The sequence below is a fragment of the Acomys russatus genome, chromosome 31 (assembly GCF_903995435.1).
Source record: "Acomys russatus chromosome 31, mAcoRus1.1, whole genome shotgun sequence".
In the NCBI taxonomy this organism is placed as follows: Eukaryota; Metazoa; Chordata; class Mammalia; order Rodentia; family Muridae; genus Acomys; species Acomys russatus.
This window is the reverse complement of record NC_067167.1, coordinates 12,020,752-12,047,320: the sequence shown is the minus strand read 5'-3', so window position 1 is coordinate 12,047,320 and position 26,569 is coordinate 12,020,752. Positions and strand designations below refer to the sequence as shown.

The window sequence follows — 26,569 nt, the reverse complement described above, 5'->3', positions numbered from 1 at the left end:
CTAAAGGTGGATAATCACTCAGCGTTAAGCAGTCAAGAGCCAGGGCAATCGGCTTGTGGATGAACACAATCCCCAGACTGGAGCAGTGAACATCAGTTAGGGGCCTTTTTTCCTGGAACTATTACAAAGGATACAATCCTTGGAGGTTGTTGCTAAGATAACAGGCTAGAGAGACACCCTGAGAATGAAGTTCTCAGAGGGGAGGGGTAGAATTACATTTGGTCAGGAAATCCAAATGTGCAAAAAGAAAAACAACAAGAACAACAACCACACCCTATGACCAGTAGTTAGTGAAAACTAACTAAAGTATCTCCTAACGTGGGAGACAGCTACCAGTGTCCCTGGGGTTCCTAGAAAAGCTGGAGGTGGCTTTTCTAGGTGTCCCCATACCTAACTTCTGCTTCTCAAAGTCCTCTTTAGCTTCTCCACATGAGCACTTCTATATTCTTCTGTTCATGAGCTATGAGTCCTTAGGTCTGAGAGTATATAGGGAGTGTGTATACAAATGAGACTTAAGGTGTGGAAATGACATTATTTAAGAAGGAAATTAAAATAACTCTACAAAATGAAGTGAGACATTTTTCAAAGTACCACAGAGCTGAAGATATATCACTGAGACCAGGGGACATAGATGGTTTGAATCTGAATGTGACCCACAAGATCGGTCTTCGAATATTTGCTCCCGATCTGGTGGTGCTAATTTGCATAGTTGTGAAACCTTTAGGAAGTGCAGCTCCTGGCACAAGTAGGTCCCTAAGGAAATTCTTTTGGATGTGCCCTTAGCCCCTGGTTCCTGCCTCATTCCATTACTTGGTCTGTTATGATGTGTCTGGTGTCTGTCACATGCCCCTCCCACCAGAAACGGAACTTCTTCCAAGCCACGCCTTACCTGCCATGATATACTGAAACCCTCTGATATAACCAAAATGACTGTTTCCTCCCCAAGTGAGTGAGCTCTTTCTGAGACCATACTGTGTACTGTGAGCTGTAAGACAACAGTAACTACTATAGAAGATAAATAGCAGAGTAATGGGATCACTGCTGTGACCAGATGCAACCACGTGGGTGGTAAGCGTTGGTAACTGGTCTGTGGGATGGATTCTTAAGAATTTAGAGATACAAGTTGGAGAAGCCGTAGGATGCTAGAAGCAAGATCAGCTGGAGATTCAGACCGCGAAGGCTAGGGTCACGAGGTTTATATGGGAATGAGAACGCTAATGGGAGTTAGACCAGAGGCCGTTCCTATTACGTTCTGGCAAAGCATTTGTATGTGTTTTCTCTGTGCCCTGAAATTTCAAGGAATGTGAATCCAAAAATAAGTAGGCTTCTTAATGTGGTAGAGTAAATTGAAAGAAAGGATAGTATTCGAGTTGTGCGTGGTTATTGCTGGCCGCTTTCATCCATATTTACAATAGGAATCTGAAGCAAGACTGGTGGGGTGGTTCAGTAGGTAGAGATGTTTGGGTGAAGGCCCGATGACTTCAACTCAGTCCCTACATCCCACAAGGTGGAAAGAAAGAGTTCACTCCCCAGAGTTGCCCTCTGACCTACACATGCATGCTATTGTATGTACACACCTTCAAATACACATGTGTTCACAGGCTATATATATATATATATATACACCAATAAATAAGTACTTCTTAAATAGTCTTGAGTAAAAAGCAAGAACAGGTAGATAGATGTGAAAAATACACAGTTTTGTTGGAAAAAGAACACATTGGAGTCTGTTGAAAAAATTATTTTAATTGCTAAAGATAATAATCTCATTTGTTTAAAAAAAAAGGTTCATGAAGTCACACTGGAGGGGAGGAGCTATTGGCACTTAGTGGGTGCCAAGGAAGGGTGAATCACTCCCCTTTGGGGGTGTGACCATTGGTAGGCTTCTCCTACCCCAGTAGGTGGTCCCATGTCCATTTGTATGTGGTCAACTCCAGTTAGACTCTGCATAAGAAGGGTAAAAAGACCAGGAGGAGGAGGATAAAGGAAGGTATAAAGTTGGGAGGAAGACAGGTTGGCAGTGGCCTCAGAGGGAGCTGGGGGAGGTATTTGGGTGTGAGATGTTAAAAATACATCATAGACATGTATGAAAATGTCAGTGAATAAATAACATTATTAAACACTAGTAGCAGCCAAGCTGTTTTTACCAAGTTGTTCGAGAACGTGCTACGAGAGACTCTCAGTTGATGAGACTCCGCCCACCAAAGGCTCCAGGGTATAAAATTGAAAACTTGTCTGAAAGACATAGCTTTGAAAAGAAATTAGTGTTTCCAGGGAAGGCCCACAGAAAGAGGATCATGTAGGGGAATGTTTTCCCTAGCTTATTTGCTCCCGCACTGAGATTTTGCGGTTGTGTTTGAAGAGGCCCCGCAACCACTTCACCTGGATATTGTCTGTGTGGTGCTGGTTTTGATGGCAGGTAAAATGCAACGATTCCAGGATTGTGAACATGTCCAATATTTCGGAGGAGAGACCGTGAGGTCAGGGTTTATAGTAGGGTTGGGTTCTCATAACCCTTACGAGGGCTATGCATGAGGCTGTGAGAGTAAAGCCCCGAGGCACAGTGAAAACATTTAGAATGTCAGAGACACCGAGGGCATGTGAGGTTCATTGAGGAAAGCCATCGATACTGAGTGGAGCCAGCCTAAGAGATAGAACCCATGGGCTGCAAATGACTAGGGCTGTCCAGGCTTATCGGTACTCACACCATCCCATCACAGGCCGCTGATGAAAAGCCCATACATAGCTGTAGTATTGGATTTTTCCTGCTGGGTTGTTCAGGCTTTCTTTCAGTCCATTCTTCCTCTCTATACCCGCCCCCCCCTTTTTTTTTTATCTCTTTTGGGATGGGAATATTTACTGCACACTGTTGTGTTTTTGAAAATGCATAGCTCTCTTTCTTGTTTTACAAGTGTCATGATTAAGAATTTGCCTCAAAACTCAGAAGAGACTTTGAAATTTGGACTTTTAAACAAAACTGGCTAAAACTGACTTTGAGGATTTCTTGAAGTTGGACTAATTCATTTTTCATTCTGAGATGGCTGTGAGCCTTTGGGGTGTGAAGGCAGAAGGTCATGGATTGAATTTAAAGTACCATTCGGAGGGTCCTGTTTTGAATGCTTAAACTCTAAATGGTGGCATTATTTGGGACACTGGGAGGCTGTCGTGATGTGAGGCCCACCTAGAAGAATTATGCGCTAGGGGTTTGAAGGTGATTTTGAAGGTTAGCCTCTGCCGCATGCTCATGCACCACGTCTCTCCTCATAGCTTCCCTGCCACTGTACAATGGAACCTTTTGAAAGCACACACCAGAGTAAAGCTCTCCTCCATCTGTTAATAGGTTCAACTATATCTGGTCATTTATTATAAGGAATTAGATCCAAAGAAGGGAAGGAGGCCTACGGAGGCCATTAGGCACTTCTTACTGCTGGGTTTCACCAGCTTGCCTCTGAGTTTCAAGACATGGTCTTGTTACTACAACCCAGTTCTATGACTAGTGAATGAAGTCTTGTTCCACATTATGCTGAGCAAGGTTCAAGACATGTGAAGGTCGCCGGGCGTGGTGGTGCACGCCTTTAATCCCAGCACTCAGGAGGCGGAGGCAGGCAGATCGCTGTGAGTTCGAGGCCAGCTTTGTCTACAAAGTGAGTCCAGGACAGCCAAGGCTACACAGAGAAACCCTGTTTCGAAAAACCAAAAAACAAAACAAAACAAAAAACAAACAAACCAAGACATGTGAAGGTCACTCTCCATTACCAAAACCTGACTGGATTAGAATCAACAAGGAGACACACCTCTGGATCTGTTTGTGAGGGTATTTACAGAGAAGATTAACTGAAGAAAAAAGCCATGCCTGAGCGCGTTGCTTGAACGGAATAAAAAGTAGAGGTGAAAAATGCCAGGTTAGTGCCAGCCTACGTCTCTTCACTACCTGATCTGCCCAGAAGTGAGCGAGCAGCCTTGTGGTCTCACCACCAAGCTGTCTCTGTCATGATGAACCGTGCTCTCTCAAACTGTAAGCCAGATGGCCTTCCTGCCCTTAATGTGCTTCCTGATAGGTCTTCCATCACAGCAACCAGAGGAGGACCTCATGCACATACTGTTAGCGAAGGCCTGTGTAATCTTTTTAGCCACCAGGGGTGGTAATACACTAGGCCACACCCAGGTCTCACAGCCACTAGGGACTGCACAGTCTGAGTTGTAAACAGACAACATATGCTCCAGGGAAAATGCCTGAGTACATCTCACTGAAACACAGGGTTCTTCTTTCTGCCTCACGCCGAGGCAGGTGTAAAGTTCTAAGTGCAAGTCCTAACTTGGGGATAGCTGTACTGCCCAAGATTAGAGGAGTAGAGGATACATTACTGAACCCCAACTCTGAAGCTAAGCAGGGCAGCTTCTGAGTAGCTCAGTGACTGCAATGGACCTGTGTAATCTGGAGGCTATCGGTGGGCAAGAGAGGCAGACCCACAGTTCGTCTCTAAGACTAGCAATTATGCAAGTGAGGACTTGAGTCTAGGGGAAGGCCAGATGACTCAGGTTCCCAAAGGAGCCAGGTCAATGCCCAGCACCCACATGATGGCTCTAAACCATCATCTGATGCCCTCTTCTGACCTCTGTGGACACTGCATGAGCACGGTGTACAAATACACATTCAGACAAAATAGTCATACACATAAAAGAAGAAAAAAATTAAAGAAAAGAACACTTGAGCTTACCCTCACTGGGGCACTGGCCTCCATTTGCTGTGAGGATTGTCTGGAGGACCTTGTTAAGAATTCCAGCTGAGTAAAGAGGCCTTTATTTTCTTCCTGGCTTTGGAGTTTCACCACAGCAGTCCTAACTCAGAGCTCCAAGGCAAAGTCCCCTGTTTCCTTCTGTACCTTGTTCCTGAGAAAGTAGGCAATATTCCTGCCCCACTGCTTCAAGGAGTGGCAGAGGCAGTCATTTGGCTGCTTAGTTAACACATTTCAGTGGTTCACACCGTGGGCAGTGACCTGGAGGTGGGGTCGTGGAATTTGGTTTGGCGCTGATTTCATTGAAGTGGGACAGATGCTGGGTTTCAAGTCTAAGGCCTGGACTTAAATTCTTTCTACTGCTGCCAGGTGGATGGGGTTACAAATTAGGGGAGGAGTGATGTGGGCAGTTCTTTCCTGCTACTTTCTGTGCTTATGTTGCTGATGATGTTGCTTAGGTTTGGTTATTCATTTGTTGGTTTGCTTTCTGCTTTTACTATGCTGTATGGTGTCATGTTGTGTCGTGCTGTTTACAACTTGGCTGGTTAGTTGTGCCATCATGCCCAGATTCTTTCTTGACTTCTTCAAAGTGTCTTAGTACTAGACAACCAAACCTGATAGTCTTACAAAGGTATATCAGCTTATATTCAAATCTCCATCTGTGAGGAGATGGTTTCTGGAGAATCCTCCTCAATCACAACTTTTTTATCCTCTTCGGCTTAAATCAACCGTTTTCAGTGGTATGAACTTTGGTTAATATTAGATAAACAAAGGAGATAGATCATGTGGACATATAGTATGTATACATAAATATATGTGATTCAATAACATGGAGAGCTTTCTATGTTTGAAGCAATGTGCTAGTCCCTGTGATGGACACAGAGATAAGTGAAACCATTGTTGACATAATGTTCTTGTGGACTATGTATGGTTCACTGTTGTTCATTCAAATGCTGATTTCTCTACCCCACCATGTGGTTTCAGTCAGACATTACATTGTGGTGTTTGTGCTAAGTATCTCCTGCCTCAAGTTTGGTAAACATGTCACCATTTGTTCTCTATATTGCTAATAAAAGCCAACTAGCCAATACTGAGCAAGACAGAGAATGGGGGTTAGGGGGGGATCCTGGTCCAGTGAAGGGAGGAGAAAGAGCAAGAAGGAATAAAAGGATGCATGTGGAGGGGACCAAGAAGCATCAAAAAATAAATAAATAAATAGACCAAACATAGGAGATGAGTAAAAAATAAGTATAATGTGGGAAATTATACTTATGGGAAGAAGCTATGCTAGCATGCAGGTTTAGGATGGAGTAATTATTGCTCAGCGTTGTGCTCTATCTAGGCTAATTAATGTATCCTAGCCTCTCTGTGTGGTTATTTGGGTATATACCTGGTTAAGGAGTAACTGCTGATTATACCAAAATTATAAATCAGTATTAAATAATAATAATTCTTCAACAAACCATGGCTTTGGAATTGGTCTAACTTTAGGTTACCCCAAAGACAACATATATAAACATTTGGCATATAGTTAGTTCTCAGCAGCTCTCAGTCTCTTATACCCTGTTCCCCCTTCCACGTTCTCATCCTCAGCCCTACATATTGTGTGTGTGTGTGTGTGTGTGTGTGTGTGTGTGTGTGTGTGTGTGTGTGAATTGAGCACAACCTTTGGCCCTTCAAGAAATGAACATCTCTTAGTATGTACAAGAAGATTTAAACCTGGAAATGAGTCAGAATTTCCCAAGTAAATAATTATATAACCTTAGCTTTAGAATAGGTGAGAGAAATGCAGACTAGGGTAGAGTAACCCCATGTGGGCAACTTTCAGGAACTACATGTTCCCACACAAGGTCTTGCCCTATTGTTCCCATTCGTAAGCACTGTGGGAAGCTCTGACCTCTGCAGGCTGACACACACTCATGTTCAGGAAGAGCTGGCATAGAGGAATCTTATACTTTGCTTATTGATTCTTGCTAAGTGATGGAGCTCTTTGCACATAAGCCACAGAGCATGGTCCTTCCTCTCCTCTAGATAAAAGGACCCAAAGCCCTAGTCATGACAGTCCCTGCAAAAGACATGAAATGTTTCTTCTTTTAAGGAAAACTACACTGGAAACATATAGTCTCTCAAAGCCTACACACTGGATGACACATTTAGATGCTCAGGGTATTCTCTGTTGCTGGGTAACAAAGGAACTGAAATAGTCACTCATGAAATCACCATGCTTGATTAGATTCAGATAGAACTGCAACAGTGTTCCTATTGTGTATGAGGCACTGTACTAAGAGCTTTAAAAAATATATATATATATAGCCAGTTGTATAGTGCACACCTTTAAGCCCAGCACCTGACTATAATGGTAGAGATCCCCAGAGAAGCAATAGCCACACCCTTATCTTGGTGGTAACCAACAGTTGTCTAATTTGACTTAAGGCCTGATCAACAGGATGGAAGTTGTGCCCGGTACTGGAAACAGAGCCAACTGCTCAGGGCTAGTGTGGTCAACGGACTTAGCGAAGAACCTAGTCTAGCCACTTCATTAAAACAGGGTTAAGTCCTAGCTCATTCTACAAGCTTATTCTTAAACCCACAGATCAGTGCAGCTCCCGTCCCTCATCAAAGAAGCTTCTCCTTTCAGTGGGACACCATTACAGAAAGCCATAACTGGTCGAAATACAGAGGACAACTGACGGTTGCATGTCCAGACCCAACAGATATGTGTATGATATAATTCCCATACCTGAGGTTCAGGGATTATGGATGAAGGGTTGAAAAGATTATAAGACCCAGAGGAACACAACGCCTGCAGCAAGAGTGTGTCTCCTAGAAGTGACAAGAGAGCTGCACCCACGAAACTTCAATAAAATGGCTGCCTAAATAAGACTTGAACAATGACAACACTGATAGACATGTTAAAAATAGAAGGAGGAAACGTCATGGGGTCCTATCCCTAGATGAAGAGCTAGAAGCAGCTGATGAGTGCTGAGAAAGAGAGAATTAGCCTTCCCCTGGCATGAGTGCCCTAACCGGCTTTCCAGCCCCAAGCAGCCAGTTCTGAAAACATATAGACAGGCAACACTAAATGAACTAATCGGGTTGCATATATATTTACACATTTATACACATGTGTAACTATGATAATTAAGGAAAAAGAGGCCATGAACTTACAAAGAAATAGGAGAAACATGGAAAGAGAGGGAGGTGAAATTATGTAACTGTATTTAATTTTTTTAAATTGAAAGAAAAATAATGATTTAATCTTATACTATATAAGGTAGATACATCTATTCAGGAACAAATTACTCCCTTTGGACAGGTGGGAAAATAGAGACTTGGATAGCTCACTAATATGTATAACATTACCCACTGATCACCTGATATGGCTTAATCAAGTCCAGCCAGTCTTGCTAGAGGGTCAGCGTTCCTAACCTTTGAGTAACGGTGCCTCCCACCCAAGAATGGTGGGAAAATCGCCACTTAACTGTCCCCTTCTCACAGATACATAAACATGTGCATATATACCTTCATTCTGTAAACTTAGTACAGTTAGAAACAGCGAGCCCTTTCCTATCTAGTTAAGACCACAGAGCGAAAAGCAATAGACAGTCCATTTCATTTGAATTTGGATGTGAAACTTCACAGCAGAAAGCGAGTAATAATGGTTTGCAAATACACACCATTATATTAGCAACTATTTCTATTTTTTAAAAATCCATGAAAACAGTACAGTAATGACTCACAAGCAAAGACCTCTGTCCCAACAAAGATTCTTGTCAATCCGCCGTGAGGAACCTGATACTACTTAAAGGATTATGTGATCCAATACTCCCTGGGGGGGTGGTTTTCTGTCCTGTTTGTCCATTCCTGAAATGTACTCTATATGATAAATACATAAGAATGGCCTAGATGTGTATTGAGGAAAAGGTGGATTGCTGGACTCCACTATTGCATAGGTGACGAATCAGAATGCCAAGGGGCCAGAGAATCTGCACTGTAGGCATCTCCTTCTGTGACGGCTAAAAATCGATGGCCAGTTCAACAGGATCTACAATTGCCAGAAGAGAGAAAGTCTCTGGATGTGGGTGTGAGGGTTAGCTGATAGTAGAGAGAAGACCCGGCCGTAATGCGGGTGACACCATCCCATGGTCTTAGCATCCTGAACTGTGCACCCAGAAGTCTGTCTAGTACTCATCTCTCTCTCTGCTTCCTGACTGCAGATTCATTGACACCGACAGTCTGTGCTCATTCCAGCACGCCATCCTCAACAGTGGGGGCTGTATGCCGCAACCCCGAGCCAAAACAAAGCCACCATCCCTCAAGCAGTCAAGTAGCTTGTCACAGCAATGAGAAAAGTAACCAATATGCCTCCCCTGCCTATCTACTCCTAATTCACACATGCACACTAAATTGCCCGTGATAGCAAACCCCACCACACCCACAAAGCCGTTAACCTACTAGAGACATTAGCTCCCCTATTTGAATCCGTAAGACATTGATTTCTAAGTCCCGAGAAAGCCAGTTTCCCTCTCGCTGCTCTCTTGGGACTTTAAGGGAAGTGAAATATACACCTGAACTCTGAGCCTTATCCTGTTAGTCTCAGGTTATGGTGTTTGCATAAGGTCTTAATTCCACATAAACTGATTTACAATTCAACCAGTTCATGAGTTCCAGGTTAATGTATGAGGGACGCCTAACAAATGATCGCTGGGAAAAATAAATGACCAACTCACCGTCAACATCTTCCTGCTTTTGCCTTTCTCATCTTGGCGTTGGCTTTAATCTCTGCTCTTGACTTGTGTCCAACTCCGTGTCTCTGAGGGCAGCGTTTGTTATTACAACTTTGTCCAAATGACGTTAACAGTTACCCCTGCTTCCATTTTTTTTTTTTAAATCAGTTTAAAGTCAATCATCACTGGAAGCCATAAGTATTGTTAGCAACTGTTCTCTCTCTGCTATTCTAGGAAAGATAATAGTTTCTGGGGCTGGGGCGATAGCGCACCTGGTAAAATGCTTGCTGCTCAAGTGTAAGGGCCTGAGTTCGATCCCAGGCACCCATATAAGACAGCTGTATGAGCCTGTAATCCAAGCGCTGGGAAAAGGGGCAACAGAACAGGAGGGTCCTAGAGCTTGATGGACAAACAGTCTAGCTAAATGGAGAATGACTGAGGAAGATGCTCACCATTGAGCCCTGGCTCCCATGTTCACACATGTGGAACCACGTGTATGTCTCAGCAACTGACTCTATACCTCTTGACTTCACAGGTTCAGCCAGTGCCTCTTTCCTAAGGAACAGCTGTTCAGAATTCTAAAGGACGTATCAAACTCGATATACTAAGCACTAAGACACAACTTTCACCCACAACTTCCTCCTATATTCCTAGCTCAGTGGCAGGCTTCATCAGGTTGTCTGGGTGATAAAACTATAATCATTTACAGATACCATATACTTCTTTTGGCATCGTAATTGATTTCAAGTCTTTCTCTATTTTCTTCATATATATCTTTAGTGGAGTTTCTGGCTGCCCCATCCTTATTCATTCCTTCTAACTCCAGATTAAGCTCCATAAACCAAAAGTCCTATGGGTAACAGGTGTCATAACTGGATAAAACAGGCCCAGTGCAGGTAGTATAGACTGATGCAAATTTGAAACACTTACGTTACTAAAGCACTCGCAGATTTTTTTTTAACAAAATGTAGTATTGGAAAGTTAGGCTGCTGACTCCGGAGAATAGAAACTGAAGCAGGTCTCCACCAGTTAGGTTTTAAGTGTTAGAACTTTGTGTACTAAGCACTAAATGAATTCTCTGTGCATCTGTTACGGGTTGACTTGTATCCCATAAAACATGTGATCAGGTCCTAAGCCCTAGATAGCTGTGGTTGTGACTCCACTCGAAGTTGGATATGACTTAACTCCCAATGCAATTGTGTGAAAAGGCCAAGCTTTTAGGAGGGCATTGGGCTCTGAAAGGCCTGTTGGGGGGGGGGGGGTCGGGGGAGGATTAAAGTGTTATAAACAGGCCGAAAGGAACTGGATAGACCCTGGTGTCCTTCCCTCTCTCCTTCTGTGATATGAGGGTCTTGTTAACCACGCACCAGTTCCTCTGCTGCCATGGTCTTTGAGTCCCTGCCTCTGGAACATGAAAAGAAGCCAGGCATGGTGGCACATGTTTGTAATTCCAGCCCTGGGGAGGCAGAGGCAGGTGGATCTACCTCTGGGAGTTTGAGGCCAGCCTGGTCTACAAAGTGAGTCCAGGACAGCCAAAACTACACAGATAAACCCTGTCTCAAAAAGAAAGAAAGAAAGAAAGAGAGAGAGAGAGAGAGAGAGAGAGAGAGAGAGAGAGAGAGGGAGGGAGGGAAAAATAAAAAGAGAAAGAAAAAGAAAAAATGAGAAATTTGGACAGAGAAACTCAGGGCAGATAAACACACGGAGGAAAATCCCAGGTAAAGACATAGTCATAAACTGAAGAGGCACAGCTACAAGAAATGCCGATAACAGCTGACAACCACAGGATGCTAAAAGCTCCTCCCTCCATCACACTACATGAGAGCCCATGCTAGAGAGTCGAGGTTCTAGAGACTGGGACTTTGGCCTATGAATTTTAGGAAGAACAAGATTTAAACCATAAATATAAGGGGTCCCTGTTGAGCCTAGAAGTCCCGAGACACTTGCAAAACCTTAATATTTAATACCCAATGCCCTAAACAAGAGGCACATTACCTTTGGCAACAGTTCCTATTTGTTTGTGAGACTCTGGCTGAGATTCAGGGCCAAAGAAAGTGATGCCAATCTACTTCTTTCAAATATTTAAGGCACAGAAACAGCATGTAATTCTCTTTTGTCTGTCACCACACATTGATACATCGCCGCCCTTAAAATGGAAGCTGCATTTCTAAATGGACACAGTCTGTTTCTTTGTTTTGTACACTGTCAGTTGTGGGCTGAGGTCTCTCTTGCCAAAGTTCATAGGTTTCATCCCCCAACTACCTGGACCCCGGACTATGATGGGTTTTGAAGTCTGGATGTTCAAAGCTGTTAACTGTGGCCACGCAGGTGTGTCCTGACAGGTGTCCTCAGGAGATGAGGACACTCAGGAGCACCAGAAATGCATGCCTCTGAGGGAGCCACTCAGAAAGAAGAGGCAGGCAGACCTCGGTGAGTTCAAGGCTAGCCTGGCCTTCATAGTGAGTTCCAGGACAGAAAGGGCTATTTGGAGAAACCCTGTCTCAAAACAACAACAACAAAGAAATGTCGTACTTATAAAAAGATAGATGAGGGGTTAGGGAGACAGCTATGTGAGTAAAGCCGTTGCCCCATAAGCATGGGGACTGAAGTTTTAACTCCAAGGACCCATATAAGAGCAGGAAGGGTATGGTTTCCCATCTTTGAGTACGTATACGTGCTACACGAATGCACGCATGCGCGCGCGCACACACACACGAATGCGCGTGCAAAAACACACACCCCCACACACTGTCCATACGCAAACACAAACCAAAAAAAAAAAAAAAAAGAGAGAGAGAGAGAGAGAGAATCAGATGGGCTGGACCGGGAACTCAGTCAATAAAGTACACCTTTGCAAACATACTTTGAGCTCAATCCCCAGAACCCACGTGAAACTACGAGGCTTGCAATCCCAGCACTGGAGCAGCAGACATGAGAGGACCTTTGAGACATGCTAGACAGTCAGTCTAGCCTAATGCGTGACAGCGAGACTAATGACAGACCTTGTCTCAAAGGAAGTGGACAGCACCTGAGGAATGACATCTGAGTTTGTGCTCAGGTTTCTACACAGACCTGTACACACATGTGCACAAACACGTATGCACACATATCCATTCAAAACAAGGCTTAGAGATGTCTCATCGCGTGTGAGATTGGTGAGTTTTCAAAGACTGACCTGTGCGGCTTGAGGGCCCGTGGCTATTTCTCAGCCCTGTCATGAGCCTTTCTAAATTGCCGCCTTGGGTTGGGTTCTTTATAAGGCTTACCTCACCTAATTTTCCCAGCAAGTCAAGGGAAGGGTTGTGGGTTCAAGAACAATCATTCCCAAACAAGTCCTTTCGGGTGTCTTTAACAGGCCAAAGAGAACCAGCTCATGTGAGAGCTGACGCTCAAACAAGAAATGTTAGGGTGTCTTTGTATTTCACCTTGGAATTTGATTTAAAAATGGAGGCTTGGAAGGGTCTGGGAGTTTGGCTCAGAGGTGGAGGGTACTTGTTGCGCTTGACCCAGCCATCTGCTCTAATCTTCTGGCTGCTTCTCACTTTCTGGCCTGTTCTGTCTTCCCCTGAGCGCTCTCTCTCGCTCTCTCTCTCTCTCTCTCGCTCTCTCTCTCTCTCTCTCTCTCTCTCTGCAAACCATCTCTCTATTACTGTCCTGGTAAAACTTGTCTTAAGTATCATCCTCTTCCCCCTCTTCTTGTGAGAGTCGGGCATATCCCATACTATCAAATCTTCTCTGATTCATCACCTTTTCTGCCACCTAACTAGACATCACTTTCAAACATTGGTGCTTCCTTCTACAAACTAACTTTACCTTTGTTTGGGATTAAAGGCATGTACCACCATATGTGGATCTAAGCTTTTCTTTACCTGATCTGCTTGCCTCTGTCTCCTGGATTAAAGGCATGTTTGTATTCCAGCCTGATCACACAGACCTAGAAGATCTTTGGATGTGATCTCTTGCCATACAGCTGTGTTCTGAATTAACATTCTTCTATGAGAAAGAGATAGACAGACAGACAGACAGACAGACAGACACAGAGAGAATGGGCCTGCCTTGGGCTTTTGAAACCTCAAACCCTACCTCCAGTGACACACTTCCTCTAACAAGACCACACCTCCTAATCCTTTCAAATAGTGCCACTCCCTGGTGAACAAGCATTCAAATCTATGAGCCTATGGGGGCCATTCTTGTTCAAACCACCACAGACCGTCTCCCATAATAATTATATATTGAAAAAAATTTAAAGCAGGTTATAAAATAATATAAGATTAATTAATTAATTAATTAATATATAAAACAATAGTATTTTAAGATAATATATCTGTATATGCCATCACAAGAAAGTTCTGGAACAGTATACCCAAGAATATACTAGAATCTTGTGTTAACTTTTTTTTTGTTTATCTAAATATTCTAATTCTTATACCACAAGATATTTTGAATTTTAATAAGATGAAAATGTTTCAACCACTAAAATCACAAAAGAGTCAGACGAACAAACTATGGTGGGAAAATTCGTCAGTTGGTAAAGTGCTTGCTATACAAACATAAAGATCCGAGCTCAGATCCCCAGGAACTCAGGTAAAAAAAAAAAACAAAAAAAAACAAAAAAACAGGTGTGTGTGTGGGTATAGATGGAGACAGACAGATGCTTAAAGTTTACTGGCCAGCCAGTCTCACAAAATCAATGACCTCCAGGTACAGCAATAGATCCTGTCTCAAATTTTTTGAAAAATGGGTAGAGAATGATAGAAAAAGACACCTGCCATCTACCTCTGATCTCCTCACACCTGTGCATAGACACACAGGCATGTATATAGGGGGAGGGGGGGATGGAGGGAAGGAGGTAGAGAGTTCGAGGCCAGCCTGGTCTACAAAGTGAGTCCAGGACAGCCAGGGCTACACAGAGAAACCCTGTCTCAAAAAACAAACAAACAAACAAACAAACAAACAAATAGAAGAAGAAACATAAATGCAAAAGTCTGGTTTGTCAATAATATAAGAATAAACATGGGCGCCCTTGCTGCCTGTGATAAAGGCTTTGTGTGAGAGCAACCGGGAAATCCTTTCTGAATACAACACTTGAGTGAAGGGACGCCACCTCATATCTGGCTGACAACTGGCCTCTTATTGTAATAACAACCTGCAAAACATCATGTCTCTGCTTCAATTGCTCTTTGTTTTCTTGCTCTTTTGGATGTCTAGCGAACTTTTAATAAGATTCGGATTCACCGTTGCATCAGAGAGCTTCAGGTGATTTATCTGCAATGTCTCCTTGCAGGCACATAACTTCTGGAAAAAACACAATGGCCAGACATTGTTCCCCACCCCCCATCATGGAGGCACACAATGAGGACTTACATAGCGCACCTTACAGAGTACGTCTGGCTGAGTAACAGGCGGTGGGTGATTGGCAGGGAGCCAACATCACAAGACAAGGAACTTGAGCAAATATAGCTATGCAGTGGCTTTGGGAGTGGAGCACCGATTTTGTGGGAGATGTGGTAATGGAGGGGCATGCCTATGCTAACAACAGGAGCTACTTATGAAGTGCTCACAGGCAGCCAGCCCCTGGACTACACGCTTTTACACCTGCTAAGTGTCTCATTCCCACAAGCAAGAGTTAATCCAAAGTGCTATGCTTTCCCGGTAGGGGTGGGTTACAAATACAACACACGCAGAGTTTTCTGTGAGGGGCAAGCACAGATAAGGTGACCTTATGGGGAGAACTCCCAGAATGCCACAGGGCAGCCATGAATGCCCTAGAATGTGGTTATCAACTTTGTGTGTGATGACTCTCGGCAAGGCCAGGGAGCTTGTCCATTCACAGAGCAACAATTCTAAGCAGGCTATTATGGGGACAGGTCCCCTTGAAACAACAGCACGGACACCTTGGGGTGGTTCTACAAGTTTCCAGGCATGGGCCTGATCCGGCTGGAACCTTCAGAGCTTAGGGATAAGGAACTCTGCCAAAACTAGAGGAGGCGTTTGCATCTTTCTGACTCTAAAAATTGGTTAAGAATGCTTCTGTTAGGGCTGGAGAGATGGCTCAGAGGTTAAGAGCAGTGGCTGCTCTTCCAAAGGTCCTGAGGTCATTTCCCAGCAACCACATGGTGGCTCACAACCATCTATAATGAGATCTGGTGCCCTCATCTGGTGGGCAGGCAGACACTATATATAATAAATAAATAAATAAATAAAATTTTAAGGGCTGGGTGCAGGCCTCTAATCCTAGCACTTGGGGAGGCAGAAAGAGGCAAATCATTATGAGTTTGAGGCCAGCCTGGTCTACAAAGCCAGTCTAGGACAGCCAAGGCTACACAGAGAAGCACTGTCTTGAGGAGGAAAGAAAAAAAAAAAAAGACACTAAGAATGAGAGAAAAGTCTTTGTTAGCTGTACATTGACAGGGGATTAATATCTAAAGTACCTCAAAACAAGAAAGAAAGAATGAGAGAGAGAGAGAGAGAAGTAAGAGTACAAATGACCAATAAATGCGCTGAAAAAAGCTAACCTTCAGTAGCCATTAGAGAGAGGGAGGGAGGGAGGGAGGGAGGGAGGGAGAAATCTAACAACTCAATCAATAAGTGACTAATGAAACAAAGCATTCTCCAAAGACAAATGGCCAGTAATCACAGGAAAGAATGCTTGCCCATAGTAGCCATCAGAGAAATGTAAAGTAAGGCAACAGTGAGATTCCATCTTACTCTATTCAGAGTGGCAGTCATTAAGAAAATGACTGGAGAGCCAGGTGGTGGTGGCATGCACCTTCAATCCCAGCACTCGGGAGGCAGAGGCAGGCGGATCGCTGTGAGTTCGAGGCCAGCCTGGTCTACAAAGTGAGTCCAGGACAGTGAAGGCTACACAGAGAGAACCTGTCTCAAAAACAAAACAAAACAAAACAAAATGACAGGGGAAGTGGAAGGCAGATCTCTGTGAGTTTGAGGCCAGCCTGGTCTACATAGCAAGTTCTAGGACAGCCAAGGCTACATATTGAGACTCTGCCTTGCATGATGATAATGATGATGATAATAATAATAATATGTTGATGAGGATATAGTTGAAAAAAAGAATCCATATACGTTGCAGGTAGGAATACAAACCAGTCACCCCACTATGGAAATCACAATGGGGTCCCTCCTAAAGTTAAAGGAGTTCTACTATGTTATTCAACTAGACCACTTCTGGATAGTTATCCAAAGAACTCCACGTCCACATGCCACAGAGGTCTTTATACATCGACGTGAGTGCAGCACAACTCACAATAGCTAAGCCATGGAACTCACTGAGGGGTCCAGTCGCAGAGCAACCAATGGGAAACTGGTAAGGTCAGGGAGAGGGTGGTGCTGACACACCTATAATCCCAGCACTCAGGAGGCAGAGGCAGGAAATCTCAGTGAGTTCAAGGCCAGTGTGATCTACGTAGGGAGTTCCAGGCCATCCAGGGATCTATGGTGATACTTTGTCTCCAGAAAAAAAATGAAAAGTGGTATATATACACAAGGAAATGTTTTCCATCAAGTGAGAAAAAAGAGGGTGTGGGGAATATATGCAATGTATAATACACACACACACACACACACACACACACACACACACACAGAGAGAACCATGTACAGTGAGCATTAATAATGAAAATTTTGAGAAAAAATATTTAAAAAGAAAAAAGATTTTAAAAAGTAGTATTAATCTTAAGTCCTGAGGTGCAAAACAAAAATGACATTGAAAATTGTCTGAATTGCTGGGTGCAGTAGTGCACGCCTGTTATCCCAACATTTGGGGAGGCAGAGGCAGGCAGATCTCTTTGAGTTCGAGGCCAGCCTGGTCTACAGAGTGAGTCCAGGACAGTCAATGCTACACAGAGAAACCCTGTGTCAAAAAAAGAAAAAGAAAAAGGAAGGAAGGAAGGAAGGAAGGAAGGAAGGAAGGAAGGAAGGAAGGAAGTTGTCAGGATCAACATGGAGTCACATTTTTCAAACCTAACAACTAAATAATAAGGTCACGAGGATGTGAGAGAAGAGACGTGGTGCATACATGCCTGATAACACGAACCGTTACAACAGACTGCTGGAAGCACAACCTGCGCAAAGTCCACCGCAATTTCATCCTGAAAACACTTGTGTAGGATCTCTGCCCATCAATTGCCTGGCAACTTTGAAGAGATGCTGCCCTTCTTATTCACTCTGTGGCCAAGCTTAATTGGTTGAAAACGATTCTGTAAATCTCCCTCTATTAGCCCTTAAACTGTCCCCTGGCCTCCATCTATTTGAACACACATGGTTTCATCTTTTAAAATGTGTTAGTTTCACTTGTGGTGCTTCCTGATTGTCCCAAATGAACTGTAATGATGCTTCAAAGGGTTTACTCTTTCTCCCTTCCCCTCACCCTCCGCACCCTTTCCTCTCCTCTTCTCTCTGTTCTTTAGTGTGACAAGACATCAACTCCCGAATGCTTGCTTACGTAAGAGATAAAACACATTATTGCAGGGCCCAAAGAATTGGCCTAAAAGCCACCTGAAGGCAGCTGAGCCTGGTGCAGCCGAGGCGAGGGACTACAGAGTCATTCCTCCTGCAGCAGCAGCTGGAGGCAGTTGACTGCAGAAGTGGCCAACACAGAGCACCAGACGCAATGGCGCCTTGATCCCTATACCGATAGTGTGTATGAAGTGGCCTCTCAGGACCTGGAACAGAGTCTGCAGTTTGCCAGGATGCTCCTTCAGAATGTTCCACGAGAAGACTTCAACCTCAGGGTGTCTTCTCTTCCTTCCTGCCTCCCCTTTCCCATTCTCTCTCTCTCTCCTTTCCTTCTTTCCTCTGTCCGTCACTTCTCGCTTTCCTCCATCTACTACCAATGCTAACCTATGAGGGGCCAGAGGTTACACTAGCTTCTTAAACTATTTGAAGAAGCTGAATACAACAGAGACTTCAGTGGAAAAGGGGAAGAGGATGAGAGGACGATGGGTGTGTGTGAAAATGATTAAAATTCTTTATGCACATGTATGAAACTGGTGAAAAATTGAAAAGAGAAAACTGGCAAACACAAATGGTGTAGGGTTTAAAAACAACAAAATGGTTTCCTCAAGAAGCCAGAAGCACGTGGAGGAGGAGCCAGCCAGCAAAATAAAGAATTTACATACAGGAAACTCTGGTGGAGAATATAGCAGAAGACAGGAATGTTCATGTTAGCAGTTAACCTTTGACCTGAAGCTCTAGAGGATAACAATAAAAACAGGGCATTTTTGATGAGGTCTTTACTGGATATCAGGCAGTGTTCTACGCCTTCAGAATACATTCGTATACCACAAGGCAGTGTTTCCGTCCACAATGACAGTACTTAGGATGGTGATCTCATGGGATTAAAATGGAGCCAAAAACTTCCTGTATCTTACCGGCATTGTGACTGTTGCGATATTGTAGCACAAAGCATCACTTGTGTGTTTATGGTGAGGTTGGTGTAAACCAGCCAACCAAATTTCCAGCTTTATAAAGGCATAGCATACATGACTGTGTACAACATACGGATGCCAATGGTGACAATAAAGGTCTATGCTACTGTTTCATGGGTTTACACTATACTTTTTGCTTTGGTTTATTTCTCTGCCAGGCTAGGTATTAAACCCAAGGTCACATATATTCAAAGCAAAAGCACCACAGCTACGCTGCACCCAGATCATGTGCTTGCTATACTACTTTGAATCGTTACTTTAGAATGTACACTTACACTTGTACAATGTGCTTCTACTTATTAAAATGAATGAATGAATAATGTACCATGACACTGGCACTTTGCTAGTCTAGGGGTGACCTCATTCATATCGTAGCTTCATGTCTCATGATTACTGACTGCATCTCAAATGCACCAAGAAGCTAGAGGGCCAGCAAGATGGCTTAGCACATTTTTCTTAACAAATATATTTTATTATGAACTTATCAACTGATAGTACTTCATTTATATCCCGACTAACCTAAACAATAGGAAAAGAAGGTTAAAGAATACAATAACAAAACCGTAAGGATATCAGTTCTGAGGAATGATTCTCCTGGCATAATCAGCAGGATTTATTCTGCTGGGACCTGGAGAAAGCAAAACCTCTAACCTCAGCCGGAGCTGGAGCCTTGAAGCCTTCCCTTGAGCGGTTCTCTCTAGGAGCATCTCGAAGTGGAGCACCGAACAGCCAAAACTATCCCAAGTCTCCAAAGGCCTCCTCTCTTGTTTCTGGCTCACTTACATATCTCCTCCCAGAGTCTGTTCACAGGATCTTTTCAGCTGGCAACAATCAAGCTGCCGCACGAGGTGGTTTGCCTTCTAGTGGATTAACATCACCTGTTCTCTCACAAGACCGTTCCGATCCCACACTTGGGATTATAACAAAAACAGGTTTATCTCTCCTTCAAATGTGACCTGAGGTCCATCCCTGGGACCCACATAGTGGAAGGAAAGAACCAACTCTAGCAACTTGTTCGTGTGTGCAAGGTGGTCACAAACACATAACCATGCATATGAACATAAGATAAATTAGAATGCTGTCTAGGCAGTCACCAGAGCCAGTTTTCTCTTCTTCCTGGGCACATGGCTAAAATGCATTTCCTAGACTCCTGGTAAGTGGAACCAAGTGTGACTGAATCCCAGCTGATGGAATATAAGCAGGCACCATTCGTAGCCCGGCCTACTAAATCTTTTGTGCCTGCCCCTCTGGTGCCTCTGGAAGCACATGTTGAAAACAGTTGCCTCTTCATTCATTTGAGCTTCAAGCTAAGAAGGGTGTACCTGGTAATTCACTTGGCCCAAAATAAGGGTCTCACTATATAGCTCTGGCTGTCCTGGGACTGACTGTAGACCAGGCTGTTATGGAACTCACAGAGATCTGCCTGCCTCCATTTCCCAAGTGCTGGGATTAAAGCGTGGGCCACCATGCCCAGTTTAGGAATGTAATTTTAAGAAGTCTGGGGTAATTAATACATGCACATATGAAGAAGCAGCAGATTACTAGAGAAATGAATGGTGTCCTATACATATAAAAAAACCCATCTATCGGGCTTTGGGAGCTTTTTCCTTGGCTCACTGGACCACTTCCATTTGTGTGGTCTTGACTTTCCCTTTGCTAATAATCAATTTCTATTCCATACCTACCTTAAAAGGCATGACTTTTCCTCCATCTCTCCTGCCAGAATTTTCCCATACCTGGCACTATGTTTCTGTTTCTTTCTCTCCCCATCTTCCTCCCCCTCGGGTCCCCATCTGTTTGAGAAAGGGAATCACTATGTAGACCAGGATGGCCTTGAAGTCTGTGTCTGTCTCCTGAGTGCTGAGATTAAAGACATTCACCACCACGCCTTGTTATTTTTCTCTTAAATGCTGATAAAATTGTCCTTGAGTTTCAAAAAAAAAAAGTTTATCTAGTACTGGGGCTACATCTCGGTGGATAAATCACTTGCCTTGCCCATTGTGAGCACTGGAATTTGGATCCCAGAAAGATGTGTAAAAAGCCAGGTGGGCAAAGACAGAGGATCCTAGGGCAAGCTGGGTAATCAGACCAGAGACCATGGCTCAAGCCAGACATAGTAGTGTGTACCATTAATCCCAGCACTCTGGTGGCAGAGGCAGAGGAATCTCAGAGTTTGAGGTCAAGCTCAACCTGATCTACAGAGCAAGTTCCAGGACAGCCAGGGCTACACAGACCCGTGTGTGTGTGTGTGTGTGTGTGTGTGTGTGTGTGTGTGTGTGTGTGAATCTGTGGCCTATGAAAGCACATGCACACACATTTATATGCACCACTACCTGCAGACACATGAGCTCACACATACCAACATCTACACCTATGTACACCCCACCACACACAGGAAAACTCATGCAAAAAAATAAGCTCAGCCGGGCGTGGTGCCGCACGCCTTTAATCCCAGCACTCGGGAGGCAGAGGCAGGTGGAGCGCTGTGAGTTCAAGGCCAGCCTGGTCTACAAAGTGAGTCCAGGATGGCCAAGGCTACACAAAGAAACCTTGTCTCGAAAACCCCCCAGAAAAAAAAAAAGCTCATCCTCACCCTATCTTCAGGAAGTCTGGTAAATTCTTTTTAAGATAAGTTTGATGGTTTGTAAGTGCAATACAAAGGATGCTGTGGCAGGGGGTTATGAGCTTGAGGCCATCCTGGACCACATATACAGACCCTGTTGAGAAAAAAAGAAAAAGGAAGAAAAGAAAGGCAGACAGAGATGGACCAGCAGGTAGCTTGGGTTGAGCAAGGAGGATACTCAAGGGTCATATTGATAGTCTTTTGTTTTTTCTGAGTTATAGGAAGCAGTGTGATCTACCTGAGAGGTTGCTGGCTGTGTGCAGGTCGCTGGGCTGTGAAAAAGCAGGCTGAACACTTAAGGAAGCTGTTTAATTCAAGTGCTCAGTGAACTGATGGAAAGGCAAGTTTCAGTCACCACCACTAGTTTTCAGTCCCGTTGTTTCAGAGCAGCGAGCTCCCCACCCCCCACACACACACATTTTTGGATTTTAGTTAATTCCAGGTGTAGTCAAATATCATCACACTATGCAAGCATACAGATTGGAGTTTGGATCCCCAGCATCCACATAGATGTCAGTCTGCCTGTACCCTTAAGCACTCAGGAGGCAGAGATTGGGGATCCCCAGAACATGTTGGGTTGGCTACTAGACTAGCTGAATTGGTAAGCTACAGTTTCACTGGAGAGACCGTGCTGCAACATGGAAAGAGATGAAGAAGACACCTTGCATCAATCTCTTGCTTCCACTCTCTCATATATATGCAAAAAATATATATATAGATGCCAACACAGCTGACATTCTTCCCCTCAAGAGGCATGGCGTATGTCTGTTCTTAAATTTGGTGAGCTCTGACTGTCATGGAGTGGTGTTGGGGGTTGGGTATATATTCAAACATTAAATACTTACCCCCAAGATCTAGTTCCCACCCAGAAAAGTGCATTTGTACATCGGCCTTTGTTGTGTAAACCTTGCTCCCTAGTTTAAAGTGTGTTGGTTAATAAAAATAGCTAGAAGCCTGTAATTGGGCAGAAGAGAAGTAGGCAGATCTTAGGTTCCCCAGATGGGGACCATGAGGCAGGAGAGCGAAGGAGAGGAAGCCGGGGAGAAGAAAGTTGCCATGGGGCGGTATGGACCATGAACATGGTCCTGGCCCGCTGGAACAGAAGCAGCCCAAGAAGGAACAATTATGGCAAGTAACTTGGGGTGTGTAGCTCAAAATAACAAAATAGCTTAGAGGGTTGATATCTGCACAGCTCCAGTACCTTAAAGTTTATTATAAATCTAAAAGGTTCTGTGTCTTTCATTTGGAAACTAAATGGTCTGAAGTGGGGTAGAAAACTCAAAATCATTATTAAAAGGCAAAGGAGGAGGCATAGAGAACCCCCCAAAATAGTTTTTGCTATATAGTACAGTGAAAATAAAGCAATATAATATCTAGAGTCGGTCCATAAAAAATCATGAAGCTTCTGCTTTACTTGCTGAGAACATTAGTATATAAATAATGCCTCACTGGGTGGTAGTGGTGCATGCCTTTCATTCCAGCACTTGGGAGGCAGAGGGAGGTGGATCGCTGTGAGTTCAAGGCCAATCTGGTCTACAAAGCAAGTCCAGGACAGCCAAGGCTACACAGAAAGCCCTGTCTCTAAAAACCAATCAATCAATCAATAAAGCCTCTATTGATCAGAAAAATTAATCAATTGGAAAGAACTGATGTAGGTTGCATGTGATAGAAGTCACACTAACACTTGCTTGAACACATTGGCTTACGTTACTGAAAAGTTCATCGGCAGACACAGAGAGAGCTAGATGCCAAACATTTGTCACCTAGGTCTTGATATCTTTCTCTTTGCATACTGTATTCATCTGCAGTCATTCCCTCCTTCTCTTGCTGGTTGTCCCCATGAGCAACCTCAAGCTAATAACCAATTGTATTAGTCACGAAGCAGAAAGGGCCTTGTTTCCCAATAATTCAACTAACAAATTCTAGGAACAATTTTCATTGAACTAATTTGGAGCACACACAGGAAGACACACACACACACACACACACACACACACACAGAGAGAGAGAGAGAGAGAGAGAGAGAGAGAGAGAGAGAGAGAGAGAGAGAGAGGTCCTGACTGAACAGATCCCATTTTACTCCACCTCACCACCCCCACCACCTCTTGGGATTATAATCTCACTATCTCCATCTGGGCCATGTATTGAACCCTGGAGACAGGACAACCCTGCTATCATAGTAACTGCATGGACTGGGAATAAACAAATAGGGGTGGGGATCCGAAAAGAAAATGAAGCATAGAGACTGTGTAACCCAATACAGGAAAACTAGGTAAAAACCACACTTGTGCATAATATTACTCCATATTATTATTAATGGATTCAAGCTAAACAGTAAATTGATGACTGCTCAGAATTGTTTCTTCCACCCCACCCAGATAAATGGTTTAAGGATCAAAATTCAATTACATCTCTCTATCACGTTACGTAGATAATAAGGCCAAGTGGCTATAGACATCAAAGGAAGTGCTTCCAACAATCCTAGGAGTAAGAGGATCTCTGGACTTGTTCTCAAGATTCCTGAGTTGTGCCCTTAAATCACATGAATCACAAACCTTTCTTCTTCTTCTTCTTCTTCTTCTTCTTCTTCTTCTTCTTCTTCTTCTTCTTCTTCTTCTTCTTCTTCTTCTTCCTCTTCTTCTTCTTCTTCAAATCCTCTTGACTGGAGAGCTAGCAGAGTGCATGGACTAAGAGTGCAGATTCTGAACACTGCCTGAAAAGGATGGCTACTAGCTCTGACTGCCCTTGGGGGTTAGTGAGGCTTTGCACACTTACCTGGTCTCCATGTCTCTTAGCTTTCCCGTTGACAAATGAAGATAATACTCTTCCTACAGCGTAGGAAGAGTAAATGAGTCATTATATGCAAACCACTTGGAGCAGTGCCTGGGGCACAGAAAGAGCCAACTATTTATCTCCTGCAAAGATGAGCATGGTGCCAGGGCCTTTGAAGCCAGAGTAAGAAACTCTGGCATCGGCAAGCCAAAGCACATGACCTTGGCAGAAGTGCTTATTTTCTCTGGGATTATTCCATTTCTTTATGTATGATATGATGGCAATTATATCTTTTTGTTTACTTTATATGGCTGTCATAAAGACCAGTGGAGGTAATGGATGCTGAATTCTCTTTATTTATTTTTTGTTTGTTTTGTTTTGTTTTGCGAGGCAGGGTCTCTCTGTGTTCGCCTTGGCTGTCCTGGACTCGCTTTGTAGACCATGCTGGCCTTGAACTCACAGCGATCCACCTGCCTCTGCCTCCCAAGTGCTGAGATTAAAGGCGTGCGCCACCACCACCCCCAGTGGATGCTGAATTCTTTAGAAGCTCAAAGTCTTTATACGTAAGGAGTCTTAATAATATTAGTAAGACTTTGGAGTATTTGATTTGTGTATAATTAGGGCACTTTTACACCTTACACTTTAACACAAAGAGTCACAAAGGAAAAAACTGGGAGATGGTGGTGCACACCTTTAATCCCAGCACTTGGGAGGCAGAGGCAGGCAGAACTCTATGAATTCTAAGGCCAGCCTGGTCTACAGAGCAAGTTCCAGGACAGCCAAGACTACACAGAAAAAACAAACTGTCATAAAAAGAAAGAAAGGAAGGAAGAATGGAAGGAAGGAAGGTAAAAGAAAAAAAAATCTCAAGGAAAGAAAATCTACTTCCTCATGAAACGATGATGCTAAACCCAGTTCAAAAGCCATGAGACTTGTGTCATATAGTTTGAGACGCCCAGTGCTTCCATGGACTGAATTTGGCTACTATGAGAAGGGTACTAAACAGGAGCAAGGGCATCTGGATTGTAGTTCCCAATTCTGCTGTTGATTTTCCGTATCATCTTGAATAAATCATTCTCTTAGTCTGTTCTTCCAGGGTCTGTAAAATGATAACAGCATGTCTGTACCCTCTAATTTCCTCTCCACTCACTGTAGTCTATGCACAAGGGGCATCTGGCGACTCCTAAGGCAGACTGGGACCAAATCCTATCTCAGGGACTTAACCCTTGGATATTCCCCCCATCTATTTTTGTGCAAATAGCTCTATGGTTCATTCTCTTTCTTTCTGTTAGGTTTCTGGGTGAGTATTAATATATGCAATGTTTGTACAGATGCTTGTAACTCTATGACTATATATCTTGTAGCAGACACGCTTCTGGGCATGAAGAGAGGTGGCCATTGAAGTCCAAATTCCCATTTGATCTCAGCAAAATAAGTTCTATTAGAGTTTGTTTACAAATATGGTGTTTGATTAACAGAAATATCCAAAAGTGTATGTCAAGCTTCACAGTATTTTCCTCGCTCCAATTCCAGCAATCCTATCCCAGGGACTTTGCATTTGACCCTTGTAGATACCCCAAGCGTCTACGGCAACACATCCAACTGTCCACTTAGGCTTGTCTTGACTCTCTGAGATATGGACACTTTAAAGCAAATATTTCTTGTTCAACACCCATAGTAGACTCTCAGGAAATACTTCATCAAACAAATGTTAAGTGGAGAAAAGTTATTAAATATTTAAAAAAACTGTACACATATATGTATATTATGCACACATATTACATATACTTAGGAGCTATAGGGTCTAGCTCAGGGGTAGAGTTGTTTTCTAGCATGCAGGAACCCCTGGATTTGATTTCCCAGTCTCCACATCAACAAACAAACTTAAAATCTGAACTTCGGAATCTGACTGAAAGGCTGACACTTAAAAGCTGCACAACTTTGGTTTGCTTGTGTGCCAAAGGGGCTTAAAAACACATACACTTCACATTTACAGTTTATAACAGGCATTATTGTAAATTATAGGTGGAAATAACTTTTGACAGTGCAGGGTATGTAGCAAGGAACAGTTAATGTTAGCTGATAGTGACTGTTACGGTTTCTTTCCTAATAACAAGTTTTTCCTTTTTTTAATTAATTTTTTCATACAATATTTTTTTTTATCACGTTTTTCTCTCTCCCAACTCCTCCCAGTTCCTCCCCACCCACTCAACTATATGGCTTTCTCTCTTTAAAAAAAAAAAAAAATGAAGCTGGGCGTGGTGG

At 43.5% G+C, this 26,569-nt stretch overlaps 1 protein-coding gene across 1 annotated transcript in view; it reads left to right on the top strand.

Moving 5' to 3' along the window:
* Positions 1 to 26,569, top strand: part of Utp20 (UTP20 small subunit processome component) — a 132,743-nt gene that overhangs the window by 21,560 nt on the left and 84,614 nt on the right. The window lies entirely within an intron of this gene.